Raw genomic sequence first — 15,728 nt, forward strand, 5'->3', positions numbered from 1 at the left:
CGTGGCGTTCTAGGTAGTCCAAGAGGTCTTCCTTGAGCTGTAATAGTATATCTTGTGCTGGGAGATGCTGTCGGAAGCCAAACGTTCTGTCAGGCATGAGTCCTGAGACTTCGAGGTGTGTGGTGAGGTGATCGTGAGCCATGTGTTAGAGAAACTTTCCAGCGCAGAAAGTAAGGAAGATGGGCCGTAGGTTGCTGATTTGTAGCGGCTTGTTGTGTTTTGGGAGCATAATGACTTATGCGTGCTTCCATTCTACGGGAGCTCACCTTTTTCCCAGCAGTTATTCACGTAGTTGAGTCCATTCAGGGCCTTGTCTGGGAGGTTTTGTAGGATCTTGTTCGTCACCTTGTCATTTCCTAGCGATGTGTTGCGGGTCAATTTGGCAAGGGCGGCATAGAATTCAGCAAGCGTGAAAGAGCTGTCGAGGGTAAGGTTTGATTCGCCTTCGTACGGTGGGGGATCAGTAACCTTGGGGGCATTGTCTCCGACATGTTTACACTTGATTTCTTCCGAAATTTGTTTCTCAGTTCCTGGATGGGAGTTAGTGATTTTCTCGAGGTCATGTCTTTGCTGGGTCTTGGTTTTGGTTGGTAGCTAGAAGGGTTCGCAGTATATGCCAGGTCTTCTTCATGCTGAGTGTGCCTTGAAATGCCAGTTCTGACAGCTGAGCTGATCGCCGTATTCTTTTGCTTGTTTTGTTATGCGAGCGATCCGTTTCTGCAGTATGCGGTTAAGTTTCAACTTTTTACACCGCGTCAGTAGTCCTCAACTTGCCTCCCACAAATGTAGGAGGTGAGAGTCTACGGCCGGCGTGTCCATTGTGAGTTGCATGACCTTAGTCTGCTTCTCCGCCACCTTGACCCCTTTGGTGAGCCACTATTCAATATTTTCGATGTTTTCTTCTATGTCATGTTCTCAGAAGGCCTTCCAGTCCGTCAGCCTTGCTATTCCGGCTCTGCTCGGCTTCTCATGGTGCATTATTTCAAGCTGAAAGATGTGGTGGTCACTGCCGAGATTTTCTCCAGTCAGGTTCATTCCGCCTTGGATATTCCTATTGTAAAGGTGAGTTTGGGATCTCTATCCCTGGACACATTGTTGCCTATTCGAGTCGTTATTCTAGGATCATTCCCAAGGTTCAGGTGATTCTGTTGCGCTGAATCGTGCAATGGCACTCCTTTCTTGGTCGTGTGCTGGTAACCCCATGCTGTGTGTGGGGCAATAAAATCCCCCATTATTACGAGTTTAATCCTTCAGATAGCCTTCTGGCTTGCGTGATGAAGTTTGCAAAGTCAGATAACAGATCCCTGGGTGGACTTATCAGCATAGTACTTGAGAAAAGTCAGCAAAAATACGCGCAAAGTGCCTCGAGCCGCCAATCGCGCGGTTTTAGTATTCCTGAGTCCGAGAGCTGCTTTCATGCTCAGGAAAATGTTTTTATATAGCACGTATTGAGCATCAGAAAGCTGTATCGGGAATTTTTCATCTTGTTCTTAAATTGTCTCATTGACACTTCTAATCTAATTAAAATATTAAAAAGCTCAATATTTAATGAAGACCAATTCTGTCATCAGGCGGATTGCAAAAAAATATCACAAGTATCTCCAAGCGATGGCAAACAACGTTACCATGGTTCTGCTACGTGACAGTACCCCATCTTTAAACTTTGGCATAAACGGGTCTTGAGCCACCCATCGCGTTGGGTAGAAAAACATAGTGCGCTGATGGCGTACACCACCGTGAGCACCTCAGCGAAATGTTGTAATCGTGCGCGGTGCGTGCAGCTTGCAAGCGGAGTGCGAAGCGGCCTTTCTCTCTTTTCAATAGAAGCCTGCCACTCACCCTTTTCTGTGCGCTTCATTTGGTAATGCAGGGCATTCCCATATGTGACTGCTATTGGCCAATAGCTGACGTCAGTCAAGAAGGCTCCTTGGATCAGTGCGCTTCTTCCTACTGTTACTCTGTATATATAAATTGAACAAGTTTAGTAAACAGGCTGCAATGAGCGAAAATATGCGAATTCCGATATAATTGCGCAATTCTCGAAGAAGCCGCCTACCGTATGCGCGCGCTTGGCCGTGGGTGCCCGTATAGGAATTAAACTTTGGCCACTCTGCTTATCGCTGTCGCAGTCGTCGGGCCTCGCTAATTTCGACGAGCTTCGAACGTTTAACTAGCCTCGAACCACGCAAAACTTAAGGTCAGACCACACACGCTTGCCAGCACGCACTCACTACTGACGGCTCCCGGTTAGACAACTTAGAAGACAACGCTTCAACATGCGCAATTTGGATGTGGCTATTATCCGTCAGTCAAGCTGGTGAAGGACAAAGCCGGCCCGCACCACGTAGGACGGTCAGAGTGAGCGCGAGCAAGCACCCGGTCGAGCAGAAAGCAAACGCTGCGCATTCGCACCACACAGCATCCTGTAGCTGCGGTCTGCTATACGTGTCGCATCGCCGTCGGGTGCGACGATGAGTCAACTGGCGCTCTGCGTTCAGCGCGTCGTAGACGCCAAAGTCACAAGTGGTGACGTCAACGTTAATATGCAAAAATTGGAGGACGCCTAAGCTTCGCCTTCAAGAGTGGAACGCGATAGCGTTATCGCACCCCGTTTGCACCGCCCACTCATTCGCCCGCCATGCTTTTGAGTCACACAAAGACGAAACGTGTGCCTGAGCAAGCGGAACGAACCAAAGGACTCGGTGTCTCGGAGGGAGAAACAATCTAGGCGAGCCAAACGTTGTGATCGGCACGGACAGCCGGGTCGCGAAGCGCCATGAAGGCGGATGCGATCATGCATGGGCTGACGCCTTGATGGAATCGTCCTCTAGAAGCGGGCGAGTGGCGCGCCAGCTGTGGGGGTAGCGCCGTACATTGCGAGGAGGGGGTCTTCTGTGTTTGCCGCAAGATGGCTCTGCGTGCGCGCCAAGCGCAGAAGAAATGTTGCGGAAACGTCCTTGGCTACGCGTTTAACTCCGACTTGTGCAATTTACATGCTCATAATTACCGATATACACCGCAGTATAACTTTCTACGGCAAGTTTCTAAGTCAACACCACATTCACCCCTGCCGAGTGATCTGTGTTTATGCACCGTATAGCGCGACTGAGCGCGTAGCCTTCGAAAGAATCGAGTCTTATCTGCAGTGTTCGAAGCGTATTGTTATGCTTGGTCATTTCGATTGTGTGCTGATGGCAGAGGACAGAGCTAAAGTTGTACTTTGCCGCGACAAAAGTACAAAGGTACTAGATGCACTAATCCAAGAGAAAGATTTGGAGGACCTGGGCTGGCTGCTTTCAAATGGAAATCGACCCGTGTTCACACACTTCCAGCGTGGCAGCAGTGCGCGGCTCGATAGAGTGTACGCCACGGTTGACTTTGTGAGCATATAACTTTGGGACTTTGTGAGCATGTGCACTAAGTATGAAGTAAAGCATGTCTCTTTTAGTGATCACAGTCTTGTAATGGTGACAGTTGGGGGCAAGAGAAAGAAAACGCAATTCAATCGGCAGTTATGGAAGTTTAATGTTAAATTACTGGGTGACGATATATTTAACGAAAAAGTAAAGAAAAAAATAGAAAGCATGGCCGGCATTGCAGCAAAGTCGCGTGCGGCTGAATGGGACCAATTCAAGAACGAAGTCAAATTGACAGCTATCGAAAGGGGAACACTGCTCCGTCATAAAGAAAGGGAAAAAATCGAGGAATTGCAATGCCAGCTTGATTTTATGATCAGCATGGAAGCCTCAAATCCCGGGATATACGGTAAAGACATCTGTGAAGTTAAGGGTGAGCTCGAGGCTATGGACGTCGAAAAGTATCGATCCGCAGTAATAAGGGTGCGAGCTGAGAAGATATGGTTGGGGGAAACTCCTAATAAGCGCGCATTGTGTGACGAAAGGAGATACGCAACACAAAATGAAATCACAGAAATTACGTATCAGAACACTATTACCAGCGAGATTGAAGAAATTGAACGTGCATTTGTCGAGCACTATGAGAACTTAATAGGTGTACAAAGAAGTGGGAGCATTCCGTTGACACAGGATAACCTTGATTTAATGCCGCGGTTAGATGGTGATACTCGAGCCCTTTTTGAGAAACCCATTAGCGTCGACGAAATAAAACAGGCGATAACTGAACTACCACTGGGGAAGACACCTGGGCCAGGCGGCCTCGGTGCCGCATTCTACAAAGCTTATGCCGATGAACTGGCGCCCATTTTACACGCAGTCATCACGGAGGCGTACGAAACGAGAGAAATGCCGCTCTCTTTCCGTGCTGCTCACGTGGTGCTGATTCCTAAAACCGACGACCATGCTACGCTGCTATCTGTGGGCGCGTACCGTCCGATAACGCTCACGAACACCGACTCCAAAGTTTATACGAAAGTGCTGGCAAAACGACTGCAGAGCGTCATCAAATTTCTAGTCGGACCACACCAGACATGTGGCATAAAAGGTCGCTCTATCTCTACAAATGTGCATGTAGCCCGTAGTATTCTTGAGTGCTGTGACATTTCTGGCGGACGGGTCGCTATGTTGCAGCTGGACTTAGCAAAGGCATTTGACCATGTGTCGCATGAAGGTCTTTTTTGTATCCTTGAACACGTTAACATAGGCACAGTTATACTCGATGGTCTAAAAATGATGTACAATGACTGCATAGTAAACATCGTGCTGAATAAGACACTAACTGAGAACATTAAACTCAGATCATCAGTGAGGCAAGGTTGTCCATTGTCACCGCTGCTCTTTGCAATCTATTTAGAGCCTTTCTGTTTATCTCTAATAAGTAACGAAAAAATCAATGGTTATAAGCTTGAATCGTCCCATGTTAAAGTGCTTGCATATGCTGATGACGTCACAATCTTTTGTACAGATCGCCAAAGTGTACTAGAGGCGATAAGCGATGCTAAAAGATATTGCAGGCAAACCGGATGCGAGATCAATTGGAACAAGAGCATCGGATTTTGGCACGGAAGTTGGGACAACACACCGTCTGTCTTTGCAAATTTACAATGGACCGTGTCTCCTTCGAAATATTTGGGGGTGCCGCTGGAGCACTAGGAGAGTGCCGCGCAGTACTGGGAGGATGAGACGTCGCGCGTAAAAGAGAAAACCGGAGGATGGCAGGGTCGTGATTTGTCAATGTTTGCAAGGGCAACTGCTTGTAATTTGTTTTTAATTGCCAAAGTGTGGTATGTCCTCCAATTTTTGTCGATGACCCGTGTGAATGTACAGAAAATACAGAGAGTATTTGCTGTTTTTATCTGGGGTTCCACTTGGGAAAGGGTCAGCCGTACCAACTTGTTTCGTCCTGTTCGAGATGGTGGTCTTGGATTGTCGCATTTGTTCTTACGACAGATTGTTTCTAGTTTTGTCTTCTGACGAGGTCAAAGTGATTCATTCTTGCGTACGATGATCCAGATCCCTTTGAAAAGCGTTTTGCCTGAAATTATTGTGTCTAGTGCACAGCCTGTACACTATCGGCCTAAAGGCTACTTGCGAGAGGTAGTCGACTCCCTTCGAATATTAAAAGCTCGGTTTTCCCTTCAGTACCTGAGCACTGTAACAAGAAAGACTTACAAGGATTTAGTTGAAGTTATGATGCCAGTGCCGTTGTACCGAATGAAATACTATGGAGACCCAGGACAAGATGTTTTAAAACGAGTTAAAAGGATGCCAGTGAGAGCAAGCGTAAAGTCGCTCTTCTTTAAATTGCACACATCTACCCTTCCGGTCAAAACATGGATAGCCGACAAAGGAATATTTGTACCATGGACGACAAACTGTGCGCTATGTAACAAGCCGGAGACCATTGAGCACGCTTTCATTGAGTGCTGGGATGCAATTTTTTATTGGGATGTCTTGCAAAGAACTCTTAAAAAGGAACTGCCGATAACAGCACACGGTATACGTTTCCTGCCGGTAGACAGCCATCAGGGCTTTCCGTATGACATGATAATGCTCCTGGGCCTCCATAGTCTTTGGAAGACACGGATGGCGGTAACGCACGCCGATGTGAATGCGCGCCCAGCACGAGAAAATTTTGTTGAAAGCATTATTTTCATACGTGAGATATATCGTGTACAGGCAGATCCGCCTGACTGGTTGGGTAATCTTGATGAATTAGTGAATTTCAAGAAATTTTAGCTTGTCACGTTGGTCCAAGTAGTCCAACGTGTTTTTATGTATGTCATTTTGTGAATAAAGAAAAAAAAAACCTCATGGCTGAGTGGTAGCGTCTGCATCTTACACTCCAGAGATCCTTGTTCGATTCCCATCCAGTCCATCTGGCAAGTTCTTTTTATTTAGGACTGCCTTCCGGGATTTTTCGCTCACGGCCACCGACGCAGACGACACTGGCTTTTCTGCGACACGATCTCCTTACCGCTATCACGTTAAAATCAAGCTTGAACTGCGCAGCGAAATCAGTAGGCGGAGCGTTGTGGGCACGTCCCACTCCACCGTAGCCTTCGCAGTATAAGGCCCTTAAAGAGCACAAGCCGCGTGAAGTACGTGGTCGATTCCCAATATCTCCGCTTCTGCTGAACGCGCTGAAGTACTTTTTGTGGCATTGTGTTTCTGACATAGCATACTTCAATTTGATTTCTCCACTTCGATAAAAAGGGATTCAGGGCCCGTTTAAGCTACGTGGGTCACCCTATATTCTTCACACGTGTCCTGACTGGATGAATATTGCGAACTTATGATAAGAATTAGTTGCGGTGGATGTTATAATAATATCTGAGGCAATTTTAGCTGGTTTCAGAAAACACATCACAAAGGTGCATGGTTCAATCTAATATTTAAAGAATGACTTTTAGGTCTCTGGAATACATTATTCTATTCAGCGCAATTTCTAAAGCGCTATGGCTCCTTACGCAATTTCACGCGCATGTTTATGGAACATGTGACTGCATACTTATAGCAGCTATATTTAGGAGCCATATCTAGAGGGATTTACAAGGCATTCTGTGAACAACCTCTGACTCCACATTTATATGGGGCGAAATGCGAGAACGCCCATGTGTCTGACATTGGGTGCACGTAGAAGGTTCCCACCTGGTCGAAATTTACGGAGTGCGCCATTACAGCTGCCTCATAACTACATCGTGGCTCTAGCGCGTAAATTGCACAGGGTTCGTTTTCTGGGCGTTTTGATATACAAAATACCCATGCTCACCGACGCTTGCAGGAGAAGTCTTCGGGCTCTACAGGCTATTGCAGCTCCAGTATCAGAGTTTCTCTTGGATTACATCAACAGTGGTGACTAGTGCAATCGCCCAGGACAAACGAATACCAACATACATTGCGGTGGAAGTGCTGAGAGGACACATTAGGCACCTTTTCTGAGCCCGTTTGCATGATCTTGCAACACCACCGTCGTTTAAAAGGTCATAGGCATCATATTGTGTTACCACTTCAGATGATTACACCCGCATTCCATCAGGCTTAACCCCTGCAACTAAGCTATCGAGTCCTCCACGGTGCTTCGCTCCACCTGCAGTGCACCTCGCCATAACAGGAATCAGAAAAAAAAGGCTGACATGTCATCACATGTTCTTAAAAGAACGATCTCTACTCCTTTTGCGAGAGAGATTAAGCCGACCACATACACATTTATACTGATGAATAAGCAATTCTGCATTGTTCCTCTGTAAATGTTCCTCGATAACATTTGTTAGGCGGTGAAACGTGTCACCCGATGAAGACAAGTACACGTGTCAATATACTGCCCGCTCAGAGACATCTCTAAAGCACACCAATCTGTGAATGTTATAGACAGTTGTATGTACCGGATTCTTGGAGTTATTTTCTTTGATTTAGCCACTCAATATGTGCCCATGGAGGTATGCCCTTTGCTGGCCAGTCTTACAGAATAGACATTTCCCAGTACGATTCCTACATAAAATTTTATTCTAACATCAAACCGATTGCCTAATATAATTATGGAATATATTGTCTGTTCACTTGGATATATATTGTACTACACTGCTCATACGTCTCACACTGAGCATCCACCTGAATCGGTGTTTGCGTTTCGGCATAGCTTCTTAACGTAGTGCATAAACATATAAAGTGCTGGAGAAGAAATTTTGCGGTGGCGGATAAACAGAAATATTCCACGAGATTACTCGTAGCCAAAGATAAAACTAAACGAACTTGTACTAATCAACGTTCACCATTTTATAAAACTTATCTGCAAATAAATACTAACAAACGTATTGGTTCTGCCTATATTTCTTGAAAAATCTTGAGCCATTCCCCTCTGTGAAGGTGATTTACCAGCGAAGCTCATTAGCACGCGACACGGAGGGGACCCATAATTTTGAGTAAAGGTACGAATTCACAAATTTTTTTGATCGGTGGTCATTTTTATCACTCGCAACTGCAATCACATTCTTTAATAATATCAAATCGACGCACCTACGCCACTCGGTGGTCAATTGGGCCGGATCGGTGTGGCATCGCAAGGGATGTCTGCAACACGGAACGCGTAAGCCTCTCCTTCAGCGGTACCTACACAACCACATTGAAATCACCGACTACAACAACAGGGGTAGTGTCATCACCGCTAATACACGCAAATTGAGTAGATATGAACCTTACGGGACTATGAGTCACTACAACTTTTGCTTGCTTACGGGGATATGAGCGATTGATCATGATAGTTTTTGTTCACGGACAACAAAAATGAGCGAAACCCTAACCATATACAGCTTCGCTGTAAAATCTTGTGCCTAATTCTTGCTGTTTTTAAACTATCTTGGACATTATCCCTTTAGGTGTTCTCCACAAATGTTACAAACCATCAATGTATGACTTTTCTGCAACGCTGGTGTCCTTGGCAGCATATAATAGTCTGGATTGCATGGCGTTTATAGAAAGCAGAAAATAAAAATACCGCATACTACATCACTAAACGTTGAAATAAAGTCCAACGTTTAGTGAAAAATTCAATCACAATTTAAGTATGCTGAAGTCGAGATTGGAAGTAAAGTTTGATTTGAAGTAAACCCCCTCAAGCTCCCCATTCTTGTCACACAAATTTATCATAACCGGCTATAGCATGGGATCGGTGACTATCGAAAATGGCTTTTAATATTTTGTTTCAAAGCAGATTGCATTTTCGAGGATTTGAGATTGCTAGGCACTTTAAACACGCTTCAGACAAAGATATTCATGACATCTTGCCACTCCCTGCATTGTGTGTTGCAAGTATTCACTCTTTGACTCGTCAGCGCACCTTTTCTTGTATAGTCCCCAATGTCAGAAAGCTTAGTTGGCGTCACTGCGTATGTCGCTTTATTGAGGCTCGCCGAAAGCGACGTCGACCTGCTGGCAAGTCGGCCCGGAGAGCCATGCCTCAGAGTGGTTATAAAGGCGTCAAGGAAAAGTCTCTGCTTGCACTGAGTGCCTCCGTTGATCTGATGCAATTACTGCAGGCGTTGCAGATTACAGCGGAATGATATTGCGTTAGTCTTAGTTGTAACACAGCAACCTTCTTGAATTTTATTTGAGAAAATTTTCAAGTGAATTAGGTACATTAGCAGCACTTCGTAATTCATGTAAATTCCCTTGTAAACTCACAGTTACCACATACATCGAATCTGTATGAGAAATATACAAATTTATCGAAATACTAACATTTACGAATAGTTAGTATAGTATCGCAGACAATTATTCTGCTGGTATACTATGGTTGAGGATTGGGCGACATGGCATTGCATACTAAAACTGGTTCAGCGCAACATAGAATGTAAAGCTGTACCTGTTTTAGTCCGCTAATATCTTGTATCTATATCTCAACCATTCTTTCGAAACTAACAAAAATATTCGCCAATATAGGCGACTGCCTGTCCGACCCCGCTGAAGTATTCCTGAAACTTGGTTGATATTTTAATTGCGGCGTCCGAACCATCAGGACTATAACGAAGACATCTTCAAGTCTTTGCACTGATGGTTTGTTTTCGACAAGTAAAAGAAGAGATTTGTAAGACGCCAGTGAAAGTTTTTGTAAGTTTTGCTTGAAATGTTGTTGAAGCGCCCAAACCCCCTCAGCACGTTTCTTTTTCTTACTGCGGGAACACTAACTACATCGCCACTCTCAATATGTGAAGCGAGGCGACGACTAACACCGCTGACGGCCGAATCTGAAAAGCAACCTTATAGTGGCCCACTCGTCCGACGAACGCGCACCCATCGGAGAGGCCCTCGCGACTCGAGGCCTCTCAGCTGGACACGAACCGCGATTCCCGAGCACGCGTGCACTCGGCCAGAATTGCGCAGTGCTCTTGCATGCGGGACGATACAATGAAGGCTATTCGCCCTAATGCTTTCTGCTTAATTTTCGGGTACCTGTTTCATATTACTGTACAATTGGAAGGTAGGTTTAAACGGGCCTGCCGTGGAATTTATAGACAGAATGACAGTCCGATTATGGCGCCAGGACTGTTGTAGCGCTGATAACGCTATCTTTCGGGGTGGTATCTTGCGAAAGCACATAAGACATCATGGCCAAATTTAACAACGTCATGGAGAGAGAGGGACAAAAAGGAAGGAAAAAGAGGGAGGTTAGCAAGTGTAAATACCGGCTGGCTACCCTGTGCTGGGGAAAGGGGTAAAGGGAATAAAAGGAGAAGGAAGGGAGAAAAAAAACAACAAAAATGCACACAGTAGCGCGATGTTACGCGCAACAATAGTCAAAGGCGTTCGCACAATACACAGGTCCTTAAGAACTTGAGCAAAGCCCTTAAGGCCTTGAGTGCCGAAACCCGTCTAGACCAGTGTCCTAGAACTTTCTCTTCTCTGAAACTTCGATTGTCCAGTTTTTTTAGCTCGGTCACGAGCACTTTTCTTTGCACATTGTAATGTGGACAGTCACAGAGGAGGTGCGCGATCGTCTCTTCGCAGCCGCAGGTCGCAAGCAGGACTGTCGTCCATTCCAATGCGGAAGGAATAGGAGTTTGTGAATGCCACGCCGAGCCATAGGTGGCACAGAAGTGTTCCTTCCGCTCGTGGCAACCCTGGTGGAAGACGGAGTTGCAAACTTGGGTCCAATCTGTGAAGACGTGTGTTCGTGAATTCACTGGTGTTCCACAGACTTAGCGTAAGCTCGCATGCGAGGGAGCGAAAACTTGTGGCTGCATCTGTTTTTGACAGCGATATGAGCATAATCTCGGCACCATCATGGGCCGACCGGGCAGCGTCATCCGCACTGTCATTTCCCGAAATTCCGCAGTGACCCGGTATCCACTGGTAGATAATGTTGTGTCCCTTGTCGATTGAGTAATGGTCGAGTAGTCGGATGTCTGCGACTAATTGCACATTTGGTCCGTGGTTGAAGGGGGACAGCAGACACTGGAGAGCTGCCTTTGAATCACAAAAGATGGACCGTGAATGTGGTGATTTGGGACGCCAATAAACTTCAGAGCAGCACGGATAGCTGCGAGTTCAGCAGCCGTCGATGATGTAACGTGAGACGTCACGGAGAAATCGTGTACAACTCTACGCAAAATAAAAGGCTTATCATGCTTTACGGAAACATTTCTCCTTGAGGAATCGAGCCAAAGCCCTATGTTTATTCAGGTAGACGCAGCCAACTCTCGTTTTGTCTGCGCTAGCACGCAATCAAAAACTAGAGCGCAGGAAATTTTTAATAATCAGGAGATAAATATCCCTAGTATAGGCATTGGCCGTAATAAATTTAGTTTAGTTCTCAATTTCTAAATTACTTTAACTTTCGTTTAGGTCCAAATTTAGTTAGACATGCTGTCTGATGCCTTTGTAGAGGCCACGACAATGAGTTCTTTTTTGGAACGTGTTGGTGTTGTGTCCAATGACCATGAGCATTTTGTCCTCATTTCCATGCGTGACAAATGACCAGCTAGTCTGTGTTCGGTAGCTCTGCACAAGATTATGTGCCCTGATCCGGATACATCACAACTGCCAAGTTGATAATTTGTGTGTCTGTGCCATTGTACACTTTTGGGACGAAATGTGACGAAAATGCGACGCAATGTGCATCTTTACGTTATATATGCATACATATATATATATATATATATATATATATATATTTATATAAATATACATATATATATATATATATATATATATATATATATATATATACACACATTAGTTTACTTACAATACTATATAATATATATATATAAATATATATATATATATATATATATATATATATATATATATATATATATATATATATATATATATATATATATATATATATATATATATATATATATATATATATATATATAATGTTAAGTATCACTACATGTATAACGTCAGTTTTGCACCTTAAAACATAAACAATTTTCCCTACAACAGGTATACACCAAACACAAGTGCCTGCGAACTTTCAAAGAAATAAGAAATGGCAATTGAGGTATTCTACGCTGCATACCCGACTACATACACAGGGCACAAATGCATGGTGGTGTGCATGGTGTTTGGCATATATATATATATATATATATATATATATATATATATATATATATATATATATGTGTGTGTGTGTGTGTGTGTGTGTGTGTGTGTGTGTGTGTGTGTGTGTGTGTGTGTGTGTGTGTGTTTACTTCTGTCAATTCTTTCAGCTTCCCACCGCTTCACAGGCCTCAGTAATAAGCCTGACAGCAGTAATAGATATAAGAATCCAGGAAGGAGGAGCTAGAATGGTTTTATTGGTACACCTGCATGTATTCATTTACAAATAATTTTCTTCATAAGGTAACAATAAAAAAAGAGTAACCGCCATGCCGTCGGACCCTTTAGCACTGAAATAAAACAATAAGCTATTGAAAGCAAGAGGACACAGGTGAGGAGGAGACATCTCTCTGTATATATTGATTTGATTCTTACTAGGAATGTCCAGCTGTAAGACACGTTTTCTTTCCTAGCGTAAGGAGGTCAAGTAATGCAATGGAGCACTGCACAATGGTTCACTTCTTCATACTTCATACTTCAAGCTTCTTCATACATGTACACGCAACCTTTTGTTTTCTGTGTGTGTACGTGAACTAATTTTGCTATTTACATGGGAGGTTTCATTAAGCTGGAACAGAACTCATAACTTAGTCACTTAAACGCCGAAGTTTCTGACGCCGCGGTAGCTTGCGTACTTCCGGCGCGATGAAAAATAGGGAAGAGGAACGGATATACTGAGTCTTCCAGATTTCAGCAGCCAAGTTTCGTTAAGAAATGTGATTGGCTTGTCAAACCATAATAGCTGTGAAGCTTTCCCATCTTAATGATAAATATCACGAATGTCATTTGAAACTCAAAGTCAATTATGTTGTGCGGTACCCTTTATGAATAAAGGGAAAATGAGACATCCACCTGTTTGTAGCAATTGCTACAAAGGAAACCCATACGGGTTCCTCGAAAGAAAAGCCTCATAGTTGAAGAAAAATTCGTCCTGGTCCGGGACTCGAACCCGGGACCACCGCCTTTCCGGGGCAGCCGCTCTACCATCTGAGCTAACCAGGCGGCTAGCAGATGGCAGGGCGAAGTCGAATTTGTCGACAACACGAAGCAAAGGCAAGACCTCCACCTCCACCTTGCGGGTTTCCGCAGAACTACTACGTCAAACCCTTTATGACGTTACGTCATCGCGGCAATAAAAGGCGCGTACATATGAATATTAAACGAATGCCACCTGAATTGCATGTTCAACAACAGGCACTTTCATTGTCAGCTATTTTCACTAGCTTGCGCAGCTTCATTTAATTGCACGACATTATTTCAAACACCATCTTATCTTCCGCCAGCAATCTGCTAATCTTGACGGAAACGTGGCTAAACAGCGACATCTGTGATAGTGAAGTCCTTGCCGACTTGCCTAATTTCCGCGTCTTCCGCAAGGATCGCCCAGATAGGAGGGTAGGGGGGGGGGGGTACTAATTGCAACCAGACATGAGCTATCTTCTACAGCCATTAATATTTCATTAGACCTAGAAATTTTATGGGTCTTATGTCACGCTTCACCTCAGCCAGTTTTGATTGTCGTTTGCTACAAGCCTCCTAATAGTCCGGATGTCCCCACAAAACTGTATAATGCAATAAATGAAATGAAAACGAAGCATCCAAACACCTGTACTCTCCTATTTGGAGACTTCAATTTTCCGAGTATTGATTGGCATAATCTAACTACCACAGGTAATAGATATGTTACAGAAGTTCATGATGTTTGCCTTAATTTTAAACTTGTCATAATTATACCGGAGCCAACCCGTGTAACTGAGGACTGCGCTAACATTCTCGACCTAATATAAACGGATAATCCGGAATACGTTCATTCCATCACGCATTTACCAGGCGTCAGCGATCACCAAGTCATACAAGCCGACTTCACAATTTAACCGTTTTCACGGAAATCGTACCATCTGACTTTATGATAAAGGAAACTATACTGCCATAAATAATGAACATTGCACATTCTTACCCCATTTTCAGTCTGACTTTAATCAAAGATCTATCCCCGATAACTGGTACTTGTTTAAGACAAAAATTGAAGGTTTGGGTGACAGGTTTATTCCAAGCATAAATATAAGAAATAACTCCCTAAACCCCTGGTTCACAAATACACTGTAACATCTTGAAAACAAAAAGAAATGTCTTTTTCGTTCAGCCAAGTTGCGGCCTAGTCACAACGCCTGGGACAAGTATTATGCAGCTGAAAAAACGTACCTACAAAATGTGCGAGAAGCCAAACACTCTTTCTTTCATTATGACCTGCAAAACGTGTTGTCTACTAACCCCCGCAGGTTCTGGCAAGTCATTAATTCCCAGAATACACGCACAGTTTCCCTTACCGAAGCATCAGGTGAAACTATCTGTGAATCCGAATGCGCAAACATTTTTGACGCAGCTTTTTCATCCGCATTTACTCATGAAACCGATCCGGCTATTTTTCCAAACCCCGCAATTTTTCAGGAGACAATGCCTTGGCTTGTATTTTCTTCAGAAAAAATTTTGTCCCTAACAGAAAACTTAAAGCTTCCATCCTCTGCTAGCATTGACAACATCAGCGCTAAGATACTGCAGAACACCAAAGATACATGTTCATCTCTGTTGTGCTTGTTATTCACTAATTAATTTCCTCACAGGCCAACTGTCCAAAGTTTGGAAACAAGGCAAGGTCGTTCCAGTCCACAAATCAGGTAACAAGAACTCGCCTCTAAATTACCGTCCCATTTCTCTTACTAGTATTGCCTGCAAAATCATGGAACACGTCGTCTATACTAACATCATGGCATTTCTCGACACGAATAACTTCTTGAATTCTGCCCAGCACGGGTTTAGCAGCGGTTACTCCTGCGAGACTCAACTTGCCGCTTTCTTACACGATCTGCACTCTATCCTTGATTGTAATCTTCTGTCTGACGTAATATTTTTAGATTTTGCTAAAGCCTTTGATAAAGTGCCCCATAAACGCCTTGTGATAAAGCTTTCCTGCTTACATTTTGACCCTAATATACTGAAGTGGATTGAAGAATTGTTGACTAATCGTTCACAATTCGTCACCATTATTAATAGGAATTCTGATTCAGTCTCTCTAACATCAGGCGTCCCGCAGGAATCCGTGCTCGGCCCACTACTTTTCCTAGTGTACATAAATGATTTACCATTAAACGTAACATGTAGCATACGTATGTTCGCGGACGATTGTGTGATATATCGTGCTATTAC

The 15,728-nt window shown here is 44.0% G+C and overlaps 1 protein-coding gene and 1 non-coding gene across 11 annotated transcripts in view; both read right to left on the reverse strand.

Annotated features, from left to right (window-relative positions):
- LOC135907090 (Kv channel-interacting protein 4-like) overlaps positions 1-15,728 on the reverse strand; it is a 431,449-nt gene that overhangs the window by 178,098 nt on the left and 237,623 nt on the right. The gene's annotated exons all lie outside the window — the stretch shown is intronic.
- TRNAS-GGA (transfer RNA serine (anticodon GGA)) lies at positions 13,452-13,526 on the reverse strand. Its single transcript has one exon. It is a non-coding gene; the product is annotated as a tRNA-Ser (tRNA).

This window comes from Dermacentor albipictus, chromosome 7 (assembly GCF_038994185.2).
Source record: "Dermacentor albipictus isolate Rhodes 1998 colony chromosome 7, USDA_Dalb.pri_finalv2, whole genome shotgun sequence".
NCBI classification, from domain to species: Eukaryota; Metazoa; Arthropoda; class Arachnida; order Ixodida; family Ixodidae; genus Dermacentor; species Dermacentor albipictus.